Source organism: Cyanistes caeruleus, chromosome 3 (assembly GCF_971803275.1).
Source record: "Cyanistes caeruleus chromosome 3, bCyaCae1.hap1.1, whole genome shotgun sequence".
Lineage (NCBI taxonomy): Eukaryota > Metazoa > Chordata > Aves > Passeriformes > Paridae > Cyanistes > Cyanistes caeruleus.
Window position 1 is genome coordinate 104651794 of NC_141703.1, and position 22468 is coordinate 104674261.

The following is a 22468-nucleotide window of genomic DNA, read 5'->3' on the forward strand; positions in this document are numbered from 1 at the left end:
TTCAATGGTCCTTTAAGTAATCACTTGAGGAAACACTGAAATCAGCTAATGAACAGTGTGCTTTAAAGTGCTAACCGTGTCTTTTTAATAGGTATCTGTGTCATATAAGGCAGAGCTTTGTACCATACACCAACTCTGACTTTATAAAGCAGAAGGGAATTATGAAATACTAGTTTTATTGTCATATTTCATTGTTTAAAATTAGATGTATTTTAGGGGACTGACACTGTGTTTTCATGTGTACAACTCTGGCTCTACATGTTTACTTTTTGTGTGCTCCGAGTAGAGAGAAAATGAGAAGAAATGCATATTCTTTAATTTACAATTTAGAAAGGGAGATGTGCCAAGAAAACAAAGGGGAGAAGTGTGTGTGAAACCAAGGAATCGAGAGAAGGAGAAATCTGCTATTGTGGAGATGAGTGTTGAACTCATAAATGTCACAGACTGACTTGTCATGTTTATATTTAAATAGAAAATTTTACTCTTCTTTTCTTGTGTAACTGAAAAGTTGTGAGGAGAAATCCCAGCCTGAATTGATGTAAATTTTGTGCCACTATCCAGAACCAAGTTCTTGGATTCAAGTTTTTACAAGTAGAATAGCCTAAGCATGAGCCAGATTAATGCTGTATGTTAAGCCATGTCTGCAAAACATTCAGCAAGGCTGAAATATATTGTTGCCAGACAACAGTAGTTCAGTCCCCACCACAGATCTTAAAATATTACTAAGAATATTTAAATAATGTTAACCATCATCAGTACAAACCTCATGCTTATGAGTAAATGTCTAAGTACAGGAATTAAAACTTCCTTAGTTTAGAGCTTTTTTGTCACTATTATCTTCCTTCCTATGAGAATTGGTGCAAAAATATGGCCTTATTCAATGATCATCTAAAATACCTCCTTTTGCAAAATCCAAAATATGCTGCTTGTTTCTTTCTGTGTGTGTTTTTTTTTCTTTTTAATTAATTCCTAAATAACAATCTGTAGAAGTAAAAGCCTGGCCCCAGTGACACTGACTATGTAACTGTGCCTTCAGCTGTCATTTTTGTGTTTTGGCCCCAGTGTAAGACACTATGGCTGTGTGATATTGCTAAATAAGAAATGTACCAAACCCCTGATGCCAGCTCTGAGTTCTGCCAAGGACAAAGCTCCTGTTAAAGTGTTGTCTACACACCTTTGCTTAACAAAACAATTATATATATTATATTTTTATTTTCATGTTTACCATATATAAAAAACTATTGTGTGCTACCCAAGAAGAAAGTAGGCCAAAAGAAGAGTGTAAAACACAAACTAAGGACCATTTATTTTGCTTTGTAAAGTCACTGTTTATCATTGACCAGACCTTAAATTTCCTTTTAGCTATTTCACATTTTTTGATCCTGTGTGTAGCTAAAGTTTGAGCGTATTTATTCAGATTTAATTTAGTTCTGTACAACCCCAGGCAAACCCAACCCCAGGCAAACCCTGAGCATGGCAGGTGTGTGACAGAGCGAGTTCTTTGTTGCCATTTGAGTAGATTTTTACCATGCAGTGTCAGGCATCAATCTTAGGTCCTCAGAATTGTGGTTTGGTGGTATCTTTGTCTTCCTACATCAGGGTATTATAGTCCTAACCATGTGATTGGGATTGTATTTCTAGAAAATATAAGGAAATCTAAAGTCTTTGATAATCTATACTTGCTGAGATCTAATTGCCGATCAGCGTGTCCAGTATTCCCTCAGATAAGGTTTTGTTTTTCTGTACAAATGAGTAATGTTTAGTGCTGCTTACATGCACTGTGATGTGATCCATAGGTTCTCCTGGGTGAAAGGAGGGGATGGGGTCTCAGATCTCAGGAGGGGCTGGCTGGCCATAATAGCAGGACTCAGAAAAGTGACCTGATATACCCGGGTGAGCGGGTTTCCTGCATCCCTTTGAACTGACTCCTCATCAGGATTAAATGAAAACACATCTTTTCAAATCCACTGGCCTGTGGCATCCCCTTTCTGCTAACAGAACAGCTACAGTTTTTACTAGTCCCTTTTTTTGTGTGTCTTATTTGGTACAAACTTCTCCCCCAAAAACACTGTGCTCTGCTTCCCTGTTTGAAATACAATGGATCCGCTTTCTTTTTACAAATGACATAACTAATCAGCTTCTGAGGGGAAAAAATCGAGACAGCTAACACATATTCATTACCAGGAGTGTTGTGCAGGCTGCATTTTTTCCTCACAAGATTGATTAATTAAATATTTATGAAAGAGAAACACCTGGCATACTTCCATAAACAAATAGGTCTCCTGTGGGTTTGCAACAGCTGAGGAGAGTTTTGAGGGACCACAGGGATCTCAGGGTAAAGACTTACTCACAGCTTGAGTTCTTACACATTGCTGTTTCTCATAAATATGCACCAACACACAAATAATTTCTATTTTGAAGGCAGAAAGTGCAATATCAACAGATGAAATCTAAAAGACAGCCAAAGAGAAAGGTAAAGACTAAGCAGAACAGAAGTACAGTGTGGGGAAAATGGCTCGTTTTTATTTATCTGAGTAGGGTCTGAGGCTCAGACAACTGGACCCCCTTTTTCAGGTATTTGGCTAGGGCTGGTAGTTGAATACTGAAAGCCTTAGACTGAAGAGATTTGTTGAAATCTAAGGGCAAGGGTTAAGAAATTATGCAAGACACCTAAAAGTGGGAAAATCATTCTGTTCACTATTTCAGCTGCTCTTCCAGATGGATCTGCTTTATAGATACTTCCCAGACTCTTCATCTTCAGTGGAATTTTTTCACTGGTATGTCACTGCTTTAAAAACAAAAATAATTGTGCCACTGACTTCAGCTACAATTTAGCTGGCATGATTGCTTTTATCGACCACTGCTTTACTGTGGCCAGTTTCCTACAAGGGATTGTTTTAGTTCTGGGGAGTGGAAGTAATGTAGCTGTTAGTGTCAAATTCTTGTGCAATACCTTTTACATGTGCTTACATGTCATGTGCTTGCTGTATGTTGTATTATACTTCATCATTCTCCAGCTATGATTTTTTGGGGAGGAAACCTTAGAAACTGGCCAGCTGTACTGAAACTTAGAAGTTTAAGGTTCAGCCTATATGGGAAATGATCAAGCCATTTTAACTGTTTTGTGCTCCTGAAGGCAAAGTCTAAAATGTGACTTATTGTGATGAAAATTTCTGATATTGGTCAAATATTAATTTCTCAATCCTAAACACAGTAAAATATATAGGTTCACAATTTTTTTAAATGCAGATTATAAAAAAAGGATAAATATTTTAACTTGGTTGTGTTCTTTGCCACAGCTGGACAAATATTAAAAGAAAACAAAGACTTTTTCATTTTTAAATTCTGAAACAAAAAAGATTTTTTTTAAAAAAAAGAAAATGTATTTTTGAAAGCTAGAATTGTTAATCATTGAAATAATACAGATGAAATTTGGGAAATTTGGGTGTATTCTAATTTGGTTTTGGGGGGGGTAGAGGTGTGGTTGTTTGTTTTGCATTGGTCAATAGATTTTCTACCAGTCAGTATTTTGTGTTTAATTGGAATATTTCCAAGATGTGAATTGTTTTAAGAATTAAGATTGAGAGGATCATAAGCCTGTCAGTCTATTTAGGAAAAGAAAAAGTGAAGGTTTTTTGATGAAGTTCTGCAAACACAACTGGTGTGTGGTGATAAAGTCCAGTGATGTGTAAAAGAATGTGGAGATAGAGCAGGACTGTGTTTAGTATTAAGAGTAGGTAACACTTTGTCTTCTAGATAACCTCAATAAGGTGAAATAGTTTTATGGCTAATCCTATGAAGTTTGGTCAAAAAGTTAATGAAATGAGTGCAGGTTTTTCATGAGTTGCAATGTATCATGGATGAGGTTTTGCATGCTTTTACTTGTATTGTGCATACTTTTACTAAGAGTTTTGGGGGAAGGTTTATTAATACAGAATGCAGAATCACCTTTTACATACCACCACTTTTGCCAAGGTAATCTCTTTTTTTAATTAGTTTCACATTTTTTTTCAGAAATAATAAGCATTAATATAGAGTATATGTCAACGTAACACATTTTAAAAGGGTGATTAAAAATACTTATGTAATCCAGCATGAACTTCTTATGCACCTGCAGTTTTCTTTGTTTTCCCTAGGAATCCATAATAACAGTATAATGCATTCCAGGGTTAACCTGTTCCTTTAACAAATGTGTTGAGCCTACATTCTGTAAAAATCTAAAATCACTCTTTGAAATTAATGTGCATGCTGGATGTCTGAGGATTGGACAATTCAGTCTTTAACCATCAAAAATGAATTGCAGTTGTGTATGGTGAATGTCTTAAATGTCCTGAAGTAGAAAGAATTTTAATTCCGGTGGTAGCAGATAGATCTTGATTTAATGAAATGTCTTTATTTCCTGCTAACAGAAAATGATCACAGGATTGTTTAAAAAGGATGAACCATTGAAATCACCTTGTTAGACATAAATACTTAATAATGTTCACTATAATGAGATAAAAAGTGATGGTTGTGAGGTCAAGTGTGAGGAGAGAGTTCAAAGACAGTGTAGACCCTTTAACATAATATAACCTAGTTTTAAAGGGGAGAGAGGAAATGCATTGCTTGAGGAGAAGAAAAGCCTTGTGTAAGCTTGATAAATATTAAGGGCTTGTGTGTAATGAGAAATGGAATCTGATGAATGAAATATCATGGTAAAATCATTTTAATCAATAATGGAATGTGATGTTATTCAGACCATAGTAATATGTCATCTGCTTTATATTCTTTCCCAGTGGTGTTTTCCTTCCATTTTTTTTTTTTTTAATAATTTTAGTGTTTTGTGGTTTTTTGTTAGCTTGAGATTGGTTATGCTGATGTAGTGTACCTCTGCAGCAAAAATATTGAATGTGTAATGCTGATGTAGTGTAGTGCAGCAAAAATACTGAATGTGTAATGTCACAATTCTATACATAACCCTATGAAAACAGAGGTAGTATGTGAAATAATGGCATTTTCTAGGAATATTTATGTATTCAAAATTAATTTACCTTTTTTCCTGCTCCCCAAATGATACTTTTAAATATGAAATTCTGACTGGATTACAGTAGATGTCATGTTTGTAGTGGGTGCTTTTTCAGACTCTTGGGAAATGTAATAATAACCTCAGTGTAAGTAATTGTGGATAAATTATGCACTATGCATGCTAGTTGCCATTTACTTTGTTTCAGTGTTTATTTTAGCATAATAAAATGAGATCTTTATTTTTCCATTATTGAGATCTTGTGCTACAGCAGTAACAATGATGACTTTATAATGCCTTGTGATGATAGTGCTTTGTCAGCCTTCTGGACAATTTAATTTGAAAACACTGGAGTTCATTCTGAGCATTAAGCAGATAATCTGTCAGGTTACCTTTGTGATCTCATGGAGAAAGTTTTTGAGAAGCTTTACTGTAGCTCAAGGTCTGTTTCTTGTAAAAGCAGCTCTAAGATCTCCTGGCTCCTACTTTTAGTCACAAGAACAACTTAATATGTGAACCTTCCAGCTCAGATTTTGGAGCATGCAGCAGACAGAAATCTACATTTCACATCCCTTTTTAACTCTTTGTAAGCTTTCTAAGTGATGAGCAAAAGCATCCAACCAGGAAGAACTGTGGAGTGACTGTACCTGTTGGAAAAAATATTGTTCCTTCATACTGGAAACTTGCCACACCTTTAGAGCATGTTGGATGCTGATTTTAGAAAAACATTGAGAAAAAATCTTTTGAGGGCCTTGAGTTGTTGTCATATAACAATAGTCACATTCATGCTGAAATCAGACTGGGAGAAGTAATATGGCAGAACAGAGAAAAATATCCACCTGTTACTATGTTATTTGTTTGGGTTTTTATCAATTTATCTTCCTATTTTTGTTCAATGATTTTCTTAAATTTTGAAAAAATAAGATTAAAAATCTTTCAGCGTAGAATTTCATCAGAGCAACCCAGATGATAAAGGACATATTACACATGTTTATCTGTTTTTTGTTAATTTGATTGTTAGCAACTTATTATTTGGCAATGCTTGAATTGATCTTTTTCCTTTATTGTAGCAGCAATATGGCCTGAATATACTCAATATATTAATACCAAATGCTTATTTTTGTTTGGATCAATTTGACTTAATGTCATTCATATCATTAACATTTTGCAGAAATAATATTGACAAAAGTCATTGATCCCTCTTGCAGAAGCCATTGTATCAGTTGTACTGAAGACTTGCAAATGTTCGATCCTGTCTTAGCCACAAGAAATGTTTTATATCATCCATAGGCTCAACACAGCCAAACCTTAGTGATCATTGATTGAGACATGGAGGAACAAAACCCAGAGCCAGGGATGAATTTGGAAACACTGGGCTTCAGTGAAAGGGTCCAATGATCCACTCAGGCACAGGCACCACATTTCTACACCAACTTTGCTGTAGAGGGCACAAAAAGAATTAGCCAGGCTGTTTCAGTAACTACATTTTTATCTTTGTACAAATATTTCTCTCTCCATTGGATTTTGGAAACAGCAGCACAGGAGACACTGTTTCCCTCCCTGTGTTCTGCCATTTCCAGCACAAATTAACTCTTTCAGTGTGAGGAAGGGAGAGATTTCTTCCTTTCCAGAGCTGCTCAGCCTGAGGAGTCTGGAGGAAGGAAGCATCCCTTCCCCTGGCTGCCTCCCCATGTGTCACCTAGGCTGGCATTGGGACAGTCATATTTGCAAATATACATTTTTAATGAGTTCTGAATAAAATATAAATTATGTAAACAGAAAAACCCAAAGTAAAATCCCAATTTCAGAGGCACACAATGCTATGTAAAGCCTCAGAGGGTTATAATAATATTATTAAGTGGCTAACATGGGAATTTCTCATGCTGTAGCAAACTAACATATTATCTATTCCTTCAGGGAATGCCCACTAAAAATCTGCCTTGTATTTTCTGACTTTAAACAAAGTCTGTAGGATATTTATAGCTGCATCTCATTAATACACCTGTTAAGAGAATGTAGTGGGGTTTTTTTGGTTTTTTTTAAGGTTAGAGATTAAAAACCACATAGTTGGGAGATTCATATTACAAAGCAGGTAGAGCAAAAAAAAGTTAATAAAAGATTCTTCATGCTGTTTTGCAATAGGAATGTTTAAAAATAAATGAGCTCTGCTGAGGGTCTCAATACTCAGTTAGTGATGATTCTCAAGTCAAACAGAGCTCATGTTGTCATGATAGAACAATGCCTATAGCTCTATGCTGGTAATAATTTTCTGCTTTTTTGTAGGAAGGCAGGAGAGAAAGAAATTAAATAAACTTTTGTAGTTGAAAGGCAAGTAAGATTTTTTTCATGTTCTTTTATTACTATTACATGGAAGGTCATCTGTGATGTTCTAGAATGATAAAAGTCAAACTTCAAAATGCAATTTGTTAAACTTAAAATAATTTTCGTAATATGCTTGGTTTTACTTTAGCAGATGTGGCAGTTCTAGGCAGCACTGCAAATAAAGGAATAATTACAGACTAAGACTTTTTTAAAGTTAGTCTATATGGAAGCTTTAAATTAGTTAAGAAGAGTGGTTGCAAAGTATAAACATGTTCTAAATAGTTTGTGTAGGCACTGGGGAGTGGGGTTTTTTCCTTTTTTTTTATTTGAAGTCAAATTTCTTAGAAGAGTGCCTGAATGAACATAAATAAGTAGATGTAGTAAAAAGAAGGGAAGAATGAAGGAAAGATATATTAAGTATGAGTCTGTGTATTTCAACATTACAGAGTTAGGTTTGCAATTTGGTTCAATTAGAATTTTCTACCCATTACCTACCCAAAACAAAACTTTTCTTGGAACTCTGTATGAGTGTAGGTTGGTATCATGATCACAAAAAATAACTAGATGTTAAAATTTCCAGAACTGTTTAATTCAGAAAATTACTTGCTTTGTGAGGTGTGTCAGCACCTCATCTTTTCTGTTGTAATTAAACATTTGTAGCCTTAAAAAAAATTCTTTAAATGGAAAAAATGCATGGAAATTACGTTCTTTTTTTCTTTTTTGCAAAGTAAATGCAAGATAAGTTAGTGCAGCATTGGGACTTCTAAAGGAAATTTGTAACACATTTAGCACTAAATATCAAAACTACATTGAGCAATGTGTCCAGAACTCCAATGTGTGTTTAACTGATTTTAGTTTCAAGGAGTATGAAATGACACTTACTATACAAAGGACATTTTGGTTACTATATAAAGAATCTGAAAAATCTCTGCAGATTAATTTTGTGACTTGCCATCTGCTATCAAAAGACTGCTGACTTCTTAGGAGATCTTAGGGAGTGCAATAATTGCTAACCAAGGCCATAAGAAATAATTTTGAGATAAGAACTCTAACCATTAATCCCTGTTGGAGCTATATTGCTTTTAAAAAACTGGTCTGCATATAGGAACTTTTTGATGAATTTATCAGAAACACATTTTAGGTTTTGAAGTTGAAAATTAACCTGACCATTCATGGATTTTTTAGTAAACCTTGAACAAAGCTGTTATCTAAGTTTCAAGCATATATTGGAGTGTGGGGGAATCTACTGTGTGTGGAATCTTGCTGTTAAGAGTGGATGCTGTAAGGAAAATTAGAGCTGAATTCTGTGGCCATAAGCTTTTTTGACTTTAAGAATATTTCAAGAGTAGTTAACATCCATTCAAGGAAGCTAATTTGAATTAGTCCTGAGATGAGATTCTCATTTTCTGTGTTGATGCCATTTACATCTTGCAAATACCTCTTTGTAGTTGCTTCAGCCTTTAAAGAGCAGCATGGAGACAGAAAGCCTTGAAGCAATTTCCCTTTTTGAGACAGATGTCGAGAAAGAGAAATGGATTGAGAAATGAGAACGTGCTTAAAGTCTGAGGATTAACTGAAGCTGGATGATATATTTGGACAAAGTGAACTTTCTTCATGAATAGCAACTCGTGTGTTAAAGCTGTCTTTTCCTGGCTTAGTTCTTCCAAATACAAAAATGTTCTATAAGGTGGGGTGATAACAGCAGCTGTTTGTACTCCTGGAAAACCTGCAGATGTTTTCACAGGATGTGCCAGAGCAGCCCTTCACCTGGCCACTTAATCAATGTTCTTGGTGACAATATAAAAATAAGACAGCCCATTTCAGTTTCTTTCATTTTCCAGTGCATTCATGTTGGATTAAAATATTGAAGATGGGCCAACAAGTGTCAGTGTCTAAGGTACTAAAAGCAGTGCTAAAGCATGATGGATATCTAGTAACACGTTATTGCTCTCTATTATCTGCTCTTGCCTAAATGAGTGATTTGTTCTTGGCTTCCAAATAAATAATGCAGAGCATCCAAAGAGGCCATCTCACAGTTCCTGAATCCAACTTGAAACTGTGATGAACACAGATATTACTGGTTGTTGTTGTTCTTTTTTAAGTAACAAAAAATAGGGCAGTCGTAGAATTTGGTGCCTCTTTTTGATGAAACTGGAGCAGTTTGGGAAATGTAGATTAGTTCCATCAAGTTCCTCACCATGGGTACTAAAGGAAGCAGAGCTAATTATGGTATTTTTCAGATGTAATATTATTATAGATTTCAAATGTAAAAATACCTCCTTCTCTCTAAACTTGATATTTTTCAAATATTAACAGTAAAAACCTTACTTTGGACAGAACATAGTTTTTTCTCATGTGGCTACAAGGATTCAGTTATTTGCTCTGTTCTGTATTACATTTTTTCCTCTTGCATTCCTGATCATTATAAGATATTTTCTGATTTATATGCTCAGTTAACATTGGTGATAGAAGAGAAACAAGGCTTACTGTTTTGTTCTCCAGCTGACAAACTGATGATATATGCTAATGTCTGGCTCTGAGACAGCTTTTTGATTAAGAAGTGGAATTAGCAGATAAATTAGGCTGCTAATTCAAAGACTAGCCAGACTTCTCAGATAAAATCAAGTTGCTCAGTTTCTTTGTCTTGACTGTCCTTTGATATTTGTTTACAGATGGGCAAGTAAATTGCAATACCATAGTTTAAAGAAAGAATGCAACTCCCCCCAGAATTACTGTGATGTACACACATGCAATTCCTTCCCCTCTCTTCTGCCCCCCCCATAAAAAATCCCAGAATGTTTTGGCCAACTGTGTTTCTGCTCAGAATATGTGTCTTTGTTTTTGAAGGGGGTTTCAAGGCATAGGAGGGCAACTTAATTTAAAGAGTAGCAAACTGCTTCACTCAATAATTTACAAAGGTTTCTGATGTTGAACAATTTTGAACATTTTTTTCTCCACTTTTGGTGTGTCTCTTTTAGAAAGGTCAGGTATATAGTGTCATCATTTGGTCTCCCAATGATGCTCCAAATTACCCTTCAGAGGCTGGAAAGGAGATCCAGTTTAGCTAACACTAAGAGTTTATAATTTTAACATGAATAAAAGCTACCAGGATTAAGAAGTCAGTGTCTGTTAGTAGTTAAAAACAAGTGATGTTAATGTACAAAAAAATCTGGTTTGTCTAGCACAAAGAATACCTATAATTAATTCCAACCTGGGGAGCTCTTCTGGGGTTTAGTTTTAAAATGCTGTCTCCAGGACTGAACAGCCCAATACAGGGAGAATTCTATTTGCAGGATGTAGCATAAGCAAAATAATGCTGCCTTTCTTTTTCCCTTGAAAGGTCAGATTTAGTTCTGTTTCTTTTACATAATAAATGTAATACAGATATTGTCATAGTAAACTAGGAGTCTGATAAATCTGGGTGATATGATAGCTTCTTTACTGTTTTTCTGAACAAAATTCCAGCTACTGAGAATTTAAAGAGAATTTGTGATGGAGGAGAACATGGTCTAGGAGTAGCCTGTATTTCCACATAACTCTCTAAAAATACTGTTGGGTGCTAGTCATGATTAATAGGAGGGATAAGGCGATGTAATGTCATGCAAATCTGAGAATCTTGCAACCATCTTTAGAAAACGTTGCTTCTTACCAAAATTTTGGAAAGTTAATGCCCTTAAAAACTTTTAGTCATTTTCTGTATGAGCCATAAATGATCCTTTTGTGTGTCACTTTGAAAAATGCACTCAAAGCTTGTGTGCACACTAATCTTGTGTGAGCTTGCACACATGTGGAGCTCTTAAAATGGAGCCTCACTTTCTGAATGGGACTGCCACATTCTGAAATAATTTGCAGCTTGGAAGAAAGTCAGAAACCGGCAATAGTTTTACAGAAAGTAAATAAAGGATGGAGAAATCATAACATAAAAGCTCAACACTGATTTCTGTTTGGGTAGGTTCTTGAAGTGCATGAAAGATAGTATGGGTAAAGGTTTTTTTTAAGCTTTTCCAACACTAAAGTGATGCTGGTGTGTGGCCATCACCTCCTTTCTGCATCACCTGTGTTATTTATTGCATTACCTATGAAGGAGTATCTGGTTCACTGTTAATATGGCTTTTAGACCTGGTTTCTGTTTTCAGGAGAAACTTGAAAGCTGATTATCTTCCTTTAATCTCAGAAAACCTTCTTAATTGTGTAATGAGATATAAATCTTGCCTTTTCAGAGGGCATATGTACACAAAATCAGTCCCTGAGAGGGTTTTCTTTTGGTTTGGTTGAGTTTCTTTTTTAATAAGATTGCAAGCAAATACACAGAAAAAATGATTTTTGTTACCTAATGTCCATATCTCACATTTGGTGGAACTTTCAAATACAGAATAATTCTTTTCATATTTTACAATTCCTGTAGTTAAATTTACATTTCCTAAACAAAAAAAAAAAAAAAAAAATAAAAGAAAGTAGCTGGGACCATAGAATCAGTTCTCTCTTTCTCGGTGCTCTTCAAGAAATTTGGTAGATTTCATTTGCATGTTTGCAATCTGTTTCTTGACAAACTTTATGGAAGTGTTTCTTATGCGAAAAATAGACTAAAATAAAACTATCTGGCTTAGTACAGGTCCCAAGACTCAGTATGAGTTCTGCTTTAAATGGATGGAATGCTGGATTCCCGTGGATTCCTTTGTCATGGGGAAGACTGGGACCCCATTAAGGGAAGAGTTGTGGGTGGCTGTGCCCCCAACACACCAGGCTGCTTGGGTAGAGTCCTTATCCCAAAATTATGTCCATAAGAGGGATAATGTTTCCTGTGTTCAGAGGAAATAGATTGTGCAATCTGTCTGTTGGCTGATTTCCTTGCTTACAATACGACTTTCAACATAGTAATGAGAACTCCTGGTTTTGTAATAGCAGAACTTATAAATGGAGTATTTTACACCATAACACAAACTAAGAGAGAATCTGTTCCTCATAAAACTCAGGAAAATATAAGTGACGTTACTAAACTGTTTTGTGGAATCTTAGATTTATTATTCATGTCAGAGTGAGCAATTTGATAATGCTGACAACTTCCTGCAATGCAGAGGCTATATAATTTCACAGTGGAATTTTTTTCATCAGCCAATAACTTCCTGTGTAGTCCAAGTATATCCACAAGAAGATAACGACTCTGGGGATTTCAGTTGCTGCCATGCCTCTAGGAAATTGTTTATTGTGATTTTAACTGTTTTAGAAACTGAGCTTATCTAATTTTCCAGATTGAAGCCATTGGATCTCTGCTAACTTTGTATTTCATACTGAAAATCTACAGCACTGTTAGAAAGGCTGTGTCCTCATTATCCACCAGTGATAATGGGGATAGAGTGAGTCAGGATTTAGGGAAACTGTTCCCCTGGTGTGCTGCTTGTGAGGTTAAAAAGGACTGCTTAGTAAGGAGGAGTGTTTGTTAAACCTGCACACCTTTGGGATATGTTTGAGGGAATGGGCAATGTGCATGTTTTCACTGAAATGCTTAAAAAATTTCCAAAGGTTTGCTAAAGGAATGATCCTTGTAAATGGCTTGCATATGGAAAGGGCAGGTAGGTTGTGTAAAACAGTTTGTAGGTGTGTATTAATGACTCAAAATTCATTCCCAATTTCTAATACTTGGGCAGTGCTGAAATAACCTGCCTGAAAATCAGAACAAAACTTGTCTGGTTCTTTATTGTAACTATTTCATGCTGCATCCACCAGAGAACTGTCATGGTGCAAGAACTGAGATAGAATGAAATTTCTATCTTCTCTGAAGGTAAACCAGAAATTTACCCCAAATGAGGTCGCATTCATAGTGAAACAGAGAACTGGCGCCACAGCCATTATTCTAACAACATCCATCTGTAAAGTTGTTTCTCTGTTATAACCATGTCTTGGCGCAGAAGTTTGTGAAAATCACACACTCAAAATAAGTAATAAGGTTATCAAAAGATGGGAGGAAATGCTGCTTGGGAGGAAACACTTAGAGGAGCTAATCCAATGCTAATGCATCTGTTAAAATGCTGTTAATTTTAGGACAACACTTAGAGGAAAGCAAAGAAAATAATTTCAGCAAGTGGTATAAGATTTTAATCTTTTTTTTTTTCACAATTTGCTGAAACTTTATTATATTTTCTTAAGAAAATGCTTCCTTAAAATTAGCAGTCTGGGCCTTTACCTCCTGTATAAACATCCCAAATAAGAAAAAATAGAATGTAATGCACTGTAATGTGCAAGCAATAATCATTTCAGCAGGGGACAAAAATTCATGCATCCATGTGTTGTTTTGGAAACTGCCCTGCTCTATTCCTGTGTTCTTGGCAATGTCTGTGATGGCCAATCAACAATTTTTCGACTGTGGACAAAGTGAATCTTACAAGGATGGCTGCAGGCAGCCACTCCTCCACTTCTCTCGTGAGTTGGTTTTCAGCACTGAACTGTTCATATTTACTCCAGGTTTGGCTTTCTTCCCAGAATAGAGCAGTGAGCTCTTTAAAGGAAAGCCCTGCTGCAGCATTCATGGGAGTACATATCCTCAGCAGCCTGAATATAGTGATAAGCATATGTTTCTAGAAGATTTTATGGGTTACATGGAAGCAAGTGCTTTTTTTCATTTTCATGGGTGAGGAGCCAGCGTACACCTACCTTAGCATGTAATAGGTTTAGACATCTGCCTTGCCCAGGCTTTCATAGAAGTCTGGATCCTTCCATGTAGGTCTGCCCCAATACAAGGAAGTTTAGTCCTGCTCCCAAAAGAACACAAATAATTTATATCACAGCCAGGAACAGATCCAAGGTCTCTTAATTTCTATTCTGTATTATTAATGTCTTGCAGATATCTGTCATGTCAAACTTTCCAGGAAGCCCAGGAGTTGAGTTTGGTTTTTAATAGCAGCTATTACTCTGATTTCTTAGAATTAGCTTTAATCATTTTAGAAGAGCTGTACAGCAATCTGAAATGTCATCCTAATGCAATATTTTGATATAGCTCTCCCATGGCATATATGTTAACTCTTAGTTGAAGGCACAAGCAAGAACAGCCCTAAAAAAAAAACCAAAAAACCAGAAAGTGGGAAGGGTGATAGAACAATAAAGAATGTTTCTGCTCTTTCTCACAGTACTAATTTCAGCTTTGTTTCTTGGAGGTTTTCAGTTAATTTCTTTCCTCTTCTGATGTCTAGAAAAAAGTGAGGTCTCAGTGCACTAATACTGTATTTGGCTCCGGAGAACAAAGTGTCTGTCTTAGCCTTCAAATCTCTTCAAATCATGGTTTAATAATGGAGAATTATTAATATAAATAATAAATATATATTATAATATATAATATATTAATAAGTTATAATATAATTATTAATATAAAAGGTCTGAAGGCTAAAAACACTCTCTTTTACTCGCTTACTTACAAATCTCTTATTTCCTCTACCCTAAATCTAAGTGCTTGAATTTGCTTTTGAGCTTATTTCTAATTTGAAATAGTAATTAAAAAAATCCAAACAAACATAATTTTGAATTAACTCTCTATGCAAGGTGGCAATCACATTTACAAAATGGTATATACAATATATGCATAAAAAAATAGTGAGACAAAAAGATAAAATGAAAAACTAAGGTACATTTGCTGTTCCATGGAGCAATACTTGTAACTTAATAAGCAGCTTGAATTTGTACTGAAATGTATTTGGCCCCTGAATACACTTTGAATTCAAACTCACTTATCTACAAGCTTGCTTTGTACATTCACACAATTTATAGCATATTGCAAGAACTTTTATCAGAGTGACAAATGTGTAAGCGTACACAAGTAAGTGAGAGCAAAATGCATCGCAAAATTAATTTCCTTTATGTGGGAGGTATGATATTGGGCCAATAAAACCAGTTTTTTAGACATCTAGCTCATTTTTCTAGTGAAGACTGGGAAGACACCTTTTATCTGCCATGAAAACTGATTAATTTCTACTTTTGGCTCTCTTTACACCACAGGCTTCTGCTGAAAATTAGCTCTCACTTGTAATGTTTTCAGCCCCAACTGTGTTTCAGCCCTTGAAATCAGTCTACTGTATACAAGTATTTTGGATTGAAATACATACATTTCTTCTTACAATTTAATGAAAGATTTCAGCCCTCTTGGTTTATTGATAGACCATCATGCAGGCTTCACAGCTCTGCTCATTGATAAGAACACCTACTGATAAATTTTATTAACCTCCCACTTTGAATTCTTATTGAATAATTAAAATAGTTAGATTGCAAAAGGTTATAAAATGCGTATTTTAAACTGTTCCCTTAGTTCCTGCTGATGCTTTCACTGATGCTTTAGGTGATTATTGATGTGTAGTACAATGTCCAAGTCTGCTTGGACAAACCCTTTCTTGAGACCTGGACATTCAGCCTTCTGCAAGTAGTTTTATCCTAGATGTTAGTTATCTTTATAGTCTTTTGAGGATATAATTAATCCAGGATTGAGAAGTTCAGAAAAACCTAGAAATTGTTTTCTACTCAATCATCATTGATTCTTATGAATTTTTTCTTAGTTCAGACCAAATATTTTCTCTCCCCTGTATGGGCATAAAGACAATAGCAATGTCAGACTTGGCCATTCATAGAAATGAAACTGAGCTAGCCAAGATATTCTACTTGATGGTCTTGGCTTACCTGGAATGTTCCATAGTTTGTATGTTTCTCACACTTGAATTAGTGGTTAGGCTGTATTGCCAAGAACATTTGCCATTGCATTCCCTGTTCCTGTGGAAAAGAGAACTGAATGAACTCGGGCAGCTTTTGGGTCTGGAGGGGCTGTGGTTGGAAGGGCATTCTCTTTACTTGGACAGGTGTTGAATCTGGGCTTCAGTCTGTTCAGACTTTTACTGTCACTTAAAGAAGTAGGAGAATTCACTTTTACCTCCTTAAACTCTAGGTGGGTAAGAATTCCATGTTGAAATATTAAACTGCCATTATGATTTGGAGCAACTGTTCTCCAACAGGAGAAACATGTATCATAACAAAAAGAGAGAGACACAGTTCTTTATTATCTGATCTTTTCTTACTAAATATATAAAATTACTTATATATTGCACATGTCTATTATTTGGCATCATTTAATAAAAATCCCAGTCTCAATTGCATTATTCATGAGAGGTGTTTGGCCTAATCTCAACATATTGTTCTTCAAATGGATTCTTTAAGACTTGATTCCTCTGACCAGGTATTTCTTTGCAAGGCAAGGGAGGCACACTTGAGATTAATTACTGCTAAAATATTCTGGAATGTGTGATAATAAGCTAGTGGGCAACACGTGATGTTACCTCATGTTATTTAGAAAACAATGACATGGATATTAGGTGCTGTATAATAACATACAGAGAACTTGGCAGTGTGGTGTGCTCTCAAACTTTTCTTTGAAATAAGCTTTTTTCATATTTGAACAAGAGGTATTTTAAGATTTGGATATAAATATCTGTAATTTTTAAAAATCTGGGGTTTTTTATGGAGTCTGAAGGCCACAGATAAATGGATATGTTGGGTAGAATATCTTGAGAGTACATTTGTTAAAACATCCTGGATATCTGTTCTGTCTGCCTTAGTTTATTTTTCATTTGAAACTAGCTAACATATTTTAAACTAATTTCACTTCCAGTTTGTTTTCAAAAAGCAAACCAGTCTTCCAAAAATAACATGACATAAAGGGTCTGGGCAAAATGGGTCTATCTACATATCTATAGATGCATATATAATAGGGCTGAATATGTAAAGGGGAAAATAATATTTTATCAGCTCAGCTGAAATAGAAAATAAAATATTTCTCTTAGGCACTGGTTGGTTTGCTGACTTCTTACCTCATTTTTTGTTTTAGTTTAAAACCCATGAAATCAGGGACTAAGAATGAACATGATAAGACACTTTACTGCAGTAGCAAAACCAGACACCACTGTAATATTTTATGATAACCCAGGAAGAGAATTCACTGTTAGCTCAGGGCCATATATAATAAAACACAAACAAGATAATGACTTTAACTCCTTTACTTTACAGGGTGGAGATTATAGTAGCAAAGAAAAGGCAGGCTGGACTGATTGTCAGAAAAGCATTCTTTCCAAATGACCTGGTGACCCATCAATTTAATTTTATTTTGCTTAAATTATATGTATAGAGATTCCAGCCATGAAATTGATTGCATAATGGCACTCCCCCTGAGCCTAGAGGAGTCCTAGCAAAGCAGGGATGCTGGAATATGCCCAGGCTTTTGTGGGTTTGGAACCAGAAATACCAGTGGAGCTTGCAGCAGTCCCTGCTGCCAAGGAATTTCTGCATCTTGTTCCTACATCTCGGGTTATTTATTGTTATTTTATTTCTGGGGATTGCAGCTTAGGACGTGTATATCTCAGTCAGAGAGCATCCTAAAGGCAGAATGGGCCAGCTCGAGTGAGCCTTTATTGATTTAGTGCTTATTGGGGAGGCAATATAGTGTCTGCTGTCATCAGGTGGTGAGATAGGATGGCTGTGTGCTTCTAAGTAATGGGGTGGAACAAACTCGAGCTGTTTCTAGGTCTCCTTTCATCTTCTCATGTGTTATAATGCAGTACCCAAGCACAGAGAGGATAAATACATGGATTAGATTGACTGGGTCCACAGTCATTAGAGGAGTGCATATTCCCTAGGCCATTAGCAGATGGAAGAACAATGGATAATCGGTGTGAGGTATTTAGTGTTGTTCACCCTAAAAATCCTCTTAGCCAGACCTTAATTTGATCACTTTTGAGGTTCTCTTCATGTGAATGCTGCATTTCCCCATTTGTTAAGAAAGCAGAAAGATTGGAGGTAAGAGGTACTGCTGGAGCTGGAAAACAGCATTTCATATGTGAAATTACTGATCTATCTATTTTCACTGGAAAAGAGTGCCAGAGGAGGAATTTTCTTTCCTTGCAGTAGGTTTTGCAGTTAACTTACCTTTCCTTCTCTGCATACTTACGTTTCATGTGTTTTGGTTATGAAAACCTATAAAATCTGGATTACTTGCGTGTCACTCTCAGGTGAACCAGCAAAGTCTATCTGAATAGAAATAGGTACTTCTTCCCCATCCATTGCATTATATCTTTTATATATATCTTATCTTTAAGCAAGCAGACATTTCTCATACATCAGGTAAGGAGACTAGGATCAGTTTCAGGGATTTCTTCACAGAACAAGGCCACAGAGTCTGATTAAGGCTGATCAGCAACGCTGATGTCCAGTAAATACAAATATGCTGTGCACTTTTTGTGATTTGCAGATAAAGCTTGACGCTTTCCAGCTGTCCAGGAAGATTCTCAGACAAGAAGGCAAGCAGCTTCTTCTCAATGAGACTGCTGAAACTAGGTGGCTCCAGTGATTAGTAAGATTTATCTAAGCCATTAGTTTAAATCTGATTCATGTTGCCCTCTTAAAGCCCTTTTTGGCTGTGTTAGATTAAATGAAGTAGTAGTTTATGTAGTTCCTACTGGAAAAACTGCTCATATCACCAAAAAGAAAAAACAACAAAACGTTTAATGTTGTTTGCTGAGGAAAATTCAATGAGCCTTTAAACTCAGACCTCAATTTTCTCTATCATTCCCTCCCTCTGTCAGCCTCCTTGTTGCTGTTTGAATAATTTTTTTTTATATTCTCTGTCTTTCAGCTCAGTACATAATAAGCCTATAGTGTTGAAATGCTTTGTGTTAATACAGTGCTTTACCTTTCAGTAAAGCTCAGTAAGAATGTCTGATATAACCTAAAGAAAAAGGAAAAAAAAAAAAAGTAGATAGGCTTTAAGTTTATCAGAAATTATCATATTCATTTTAAAGATGAAATTTCTGAGAATGAGAGGGTGGAGCACAAGCAGTTTGTGGGTTTGTTTGGTCTGGGTTTGGGGTTTTTACTCCTTTGTTATTTATACCAGATCTGTGTTATGTAACATAGGAAATAGATGTTTCTCCCACCATCCCAACCAGTGAAGAAAATTACCAATATCTGCTTAGGATCAATGCCACACACTTGGTTACCTGTACCCAGCAATTCCGAGGCAAAATGCTGTGGCAGAGGAAGGAACTTGACTATGGAGTACCAAGGAAGCCCAGCTCTGTTCTTTTGTACCCCTTTCTGTGGTGTTTGGGGGCAACTTGAAGCCAGATTCTGGCAGGACCAATTTCTTTTGCTGTCAGAGGTCTAACTAAAGAGGATTTTCTGCTGGGACCATCTCCCATTTCCCCTTCCTTTTAACTTCTGTATAATTTCCTTTGTCTTCCGCCAATTTCATCTGGTGAATCCTTACTTTTGTGAAAGGTTTCAAAAATACAGTTGTTGAAATACTCTATAGTTTTTGGCATCCACTGAAATAGAAAAAAATACTCTTCCAATTTGGCACGGTGCAAATTCACAGACCATATGGTATCTTGTTGAAGTAACTAGATTTGTTTTAGTTTGCAAATACTAACTTGAGTATTAAATGCCAGCATTTTTTTCTAGTGCAACAGTACTTCAGTGATGAGGAAAAAAATTAAATTCCACCTTGTGCATTATAGGATTCCTTTTGATCCCCAGTAGCCTGGAAAATCAGTAAATGCTTTGCTTGTTTTGTCCCATGCTGGGGAGCAGATTGACCTGGCTTGTTTTTCCCTCTTTCCCATCCAAAGAAGTTTCAGTTTTCTAGAAAATTTTTATCCTATTTGATCTTTTCCTGGCATCAATTTTAATTTATATTTTTAATTTAAATAAGCAAAAAATAAATGAAACTAACAAATACGGATTTTAGGTGAGTTTCTAAGAGATAGTTGAATATGAAACAGTCATAGTAGGTCTTCTCTTGCATGTGGTTGATTGCCTAATTTTTATGCTATCTCTTTTTTCCTGGATAGCCTAAGGTATCAGAGGAGTGAACTGTGTTTGCCAGACCACTGCACAGTTAATACTACAGTTAATGTCACTGTTACTAAGGTATTCCTTGTGAAAAAGATATATTTTGGTGCAAAAGTAGTTCTAAATATTTCATCTGGCAATCCATAAAGCAAACTAGTAAATTTTCTTATTATTAGCCTAGATTTTCTTTTGATTTTACTAATCTCTTAAAAATATTCACCATCACCTTGGATAAGAAATCTGAGGAGGTAGTGACTGAAAGCCCAGCTTTGAAAAGCATACTGAGAATACTGTGTTGGCATTTTCAGAGATTCAGTTAGGGCTTGAACGTTAAAAATCACAGATTAGACATAAATGCCAACGTAATATTGCTGTTTGACCTCCCAATGCCACATTAGTTAGAATCCTAAAGCTCAGTTTTAGCTGGCCAGGCATTAATATGAAAAGAACCCGAATTTTCTCTCTCAAATACACTTTTCATAATTACTGTAATGAGCTGCTGGTGAGGAGGAATAACTTGTCCTCAATCTTTTTCTCTGTATTAAAATGATGACAATCCTTTAGGTCCTTCTTCAATGATAAATCTTCAACAAGAATACCCTCAGCTTCCTATTATGCATGCAAGCCTGTGAGTCCTGACCATCTTATCCCAAGTTGCCTATTTACAGTCTTGATGAAACACTGATTAGCTCTGATTAGCTAATGGATCTCTGATTAAAATGTCTAATTAAGAAAGTAAGTTATTTTATTCATGCAGTCAAATTAACTTCCTTCCACAAAACCAACATGAGATGGTTGTACATGCTGTGTGAGTACTTGATTCTGAAGGTGCGCAGTGTTTCCCAAGCAGTGAGAATTTAGAGTATCTAGGTTCATTTCATTAGGTATTGCAAGTTATGCAAGCTTATACCACTTTAATGAAAAGTATTTGTGCAAATAATGTTTTCTTCAAAACACTGGTTCATATTATAAAGCAATGAATATCTTGTTAGTGCTGTTTTAATCACGAATTTGTGTTGTGTGCAGGTTTAAAGTAGTTGAAAAGTTACATCACTGGGTATTAACTGACATGGTAGCTTTGCTTCAGAAATTTTATTGCCAAAGTAGAAATTTACTAATATTTTTCAAATGACTATTCAGTAACTTTTAGAAATAATGATTTTGGAATTATTTTTGAGTGGTCTGCTAACCTTTAATGATAGGATTTGATGAGTAAAAATGCACAGATTTCCATACTTTTTAACAGTGTAATGTAAATTTTAGCTTGGCTGCCAAGTAGTAATGGTAAATAAAGTGGATTGATTATGCTATCACAGTTGAAACAAATTAATCTAGTGCAAAATTTAGTAAATCAATGGGACAAGTCTGTCCACAAACTGATGTGTCCAACAGCTATGCCAGTATTTCATAAACCTTTCCAAGCTCAACCCAATTAGGGCTCAGCTGATGGAATTTTCTTTGTTTGGTGCTCTGTAGTGATACAGGTTGAGTACAAAAGTTATAAACAATTTCCAATTTCCAGCAATTCCAAAAGCAATTGAATATGCTTTTAAACAAGTTGCAGGAGATATATTCTCACTTCCACAAGGACTATGGGAAATAATGGAGTCGCTGGGAGATGGAAACAAATCAACCTCTTTTCTTAAGAAACACACAGTTAATTGCACTTAAGAAATGGTCTGTACAAATTTAATGAAGGCTTTAAGGATGTGGATTTACGGCACAAGTGTGGCAGCCAAATTATCTATCCATGGATTTAGGAGTCCCTTAATACTCATAGAGGTGATAGACCATGATGGCTCTGAGGAACTATTAAATCCATCAGGTCGAAAACAACTTCACATGACAACTTTTACACCCACACTGAAAGCTGCCAGACATTTCTCCAACATCCTGGCTGCCAGAACAGCTGCTTTTCTGCTAGTCAAACTGCACCGTTCACAAACTGTGCTCCTGAACATCTTTTGATGTGTTTTTCATTGTCTGACTTTGATGTCAATAAAAATATTATCTGATATGGTGACAATATAATTTATTGGGAGTTCTCCACTGAGAATTTTGATTTGCCATTGTGGAAGAGAAAATAAAATGGAGGAGGAAAAAGTATAGGGCCATTAGGAGTCAAGTTCCCTGAAAAGAAGTTAGAGTCTAAGAAAATATAAACCTGATAACCATGGCACAATAAATTTCCAATGTCTGGAATTTCTTCTGGAAATGAGGAGAAAGAAATGAAAATTCCTGTTACAACACCATCCTCTCTTTTTTCTATTATGT

General features: G+C 35.7%; 1 protein-coding gene and 1 long non-coding RNA gene across 23 annotated transcripts in view; both read left to right on the plus strand.

Moving 5' to 3' along the window:
- ROBO2 (roundabout guidance receptor 2) overlaps positions 1-22468 on the plus strand; it is a 1015778-nt gene that overhangs the window by 421846 nt on the left and 571464 nt on the right. The window lies entirely within an intron of this gene.
- Positions 2293-22209, plus strand: LOC111944064 (uncharacterized). Its single transcript, XR_002871153.2, has 4 exons — positions 2293-2335; positions 2422-2473; positions 2707-2777; positions 18594-22209. It is a non-coding gene; the product is annotated as an uncharacterized LOC111944064 (long non-coding RNA).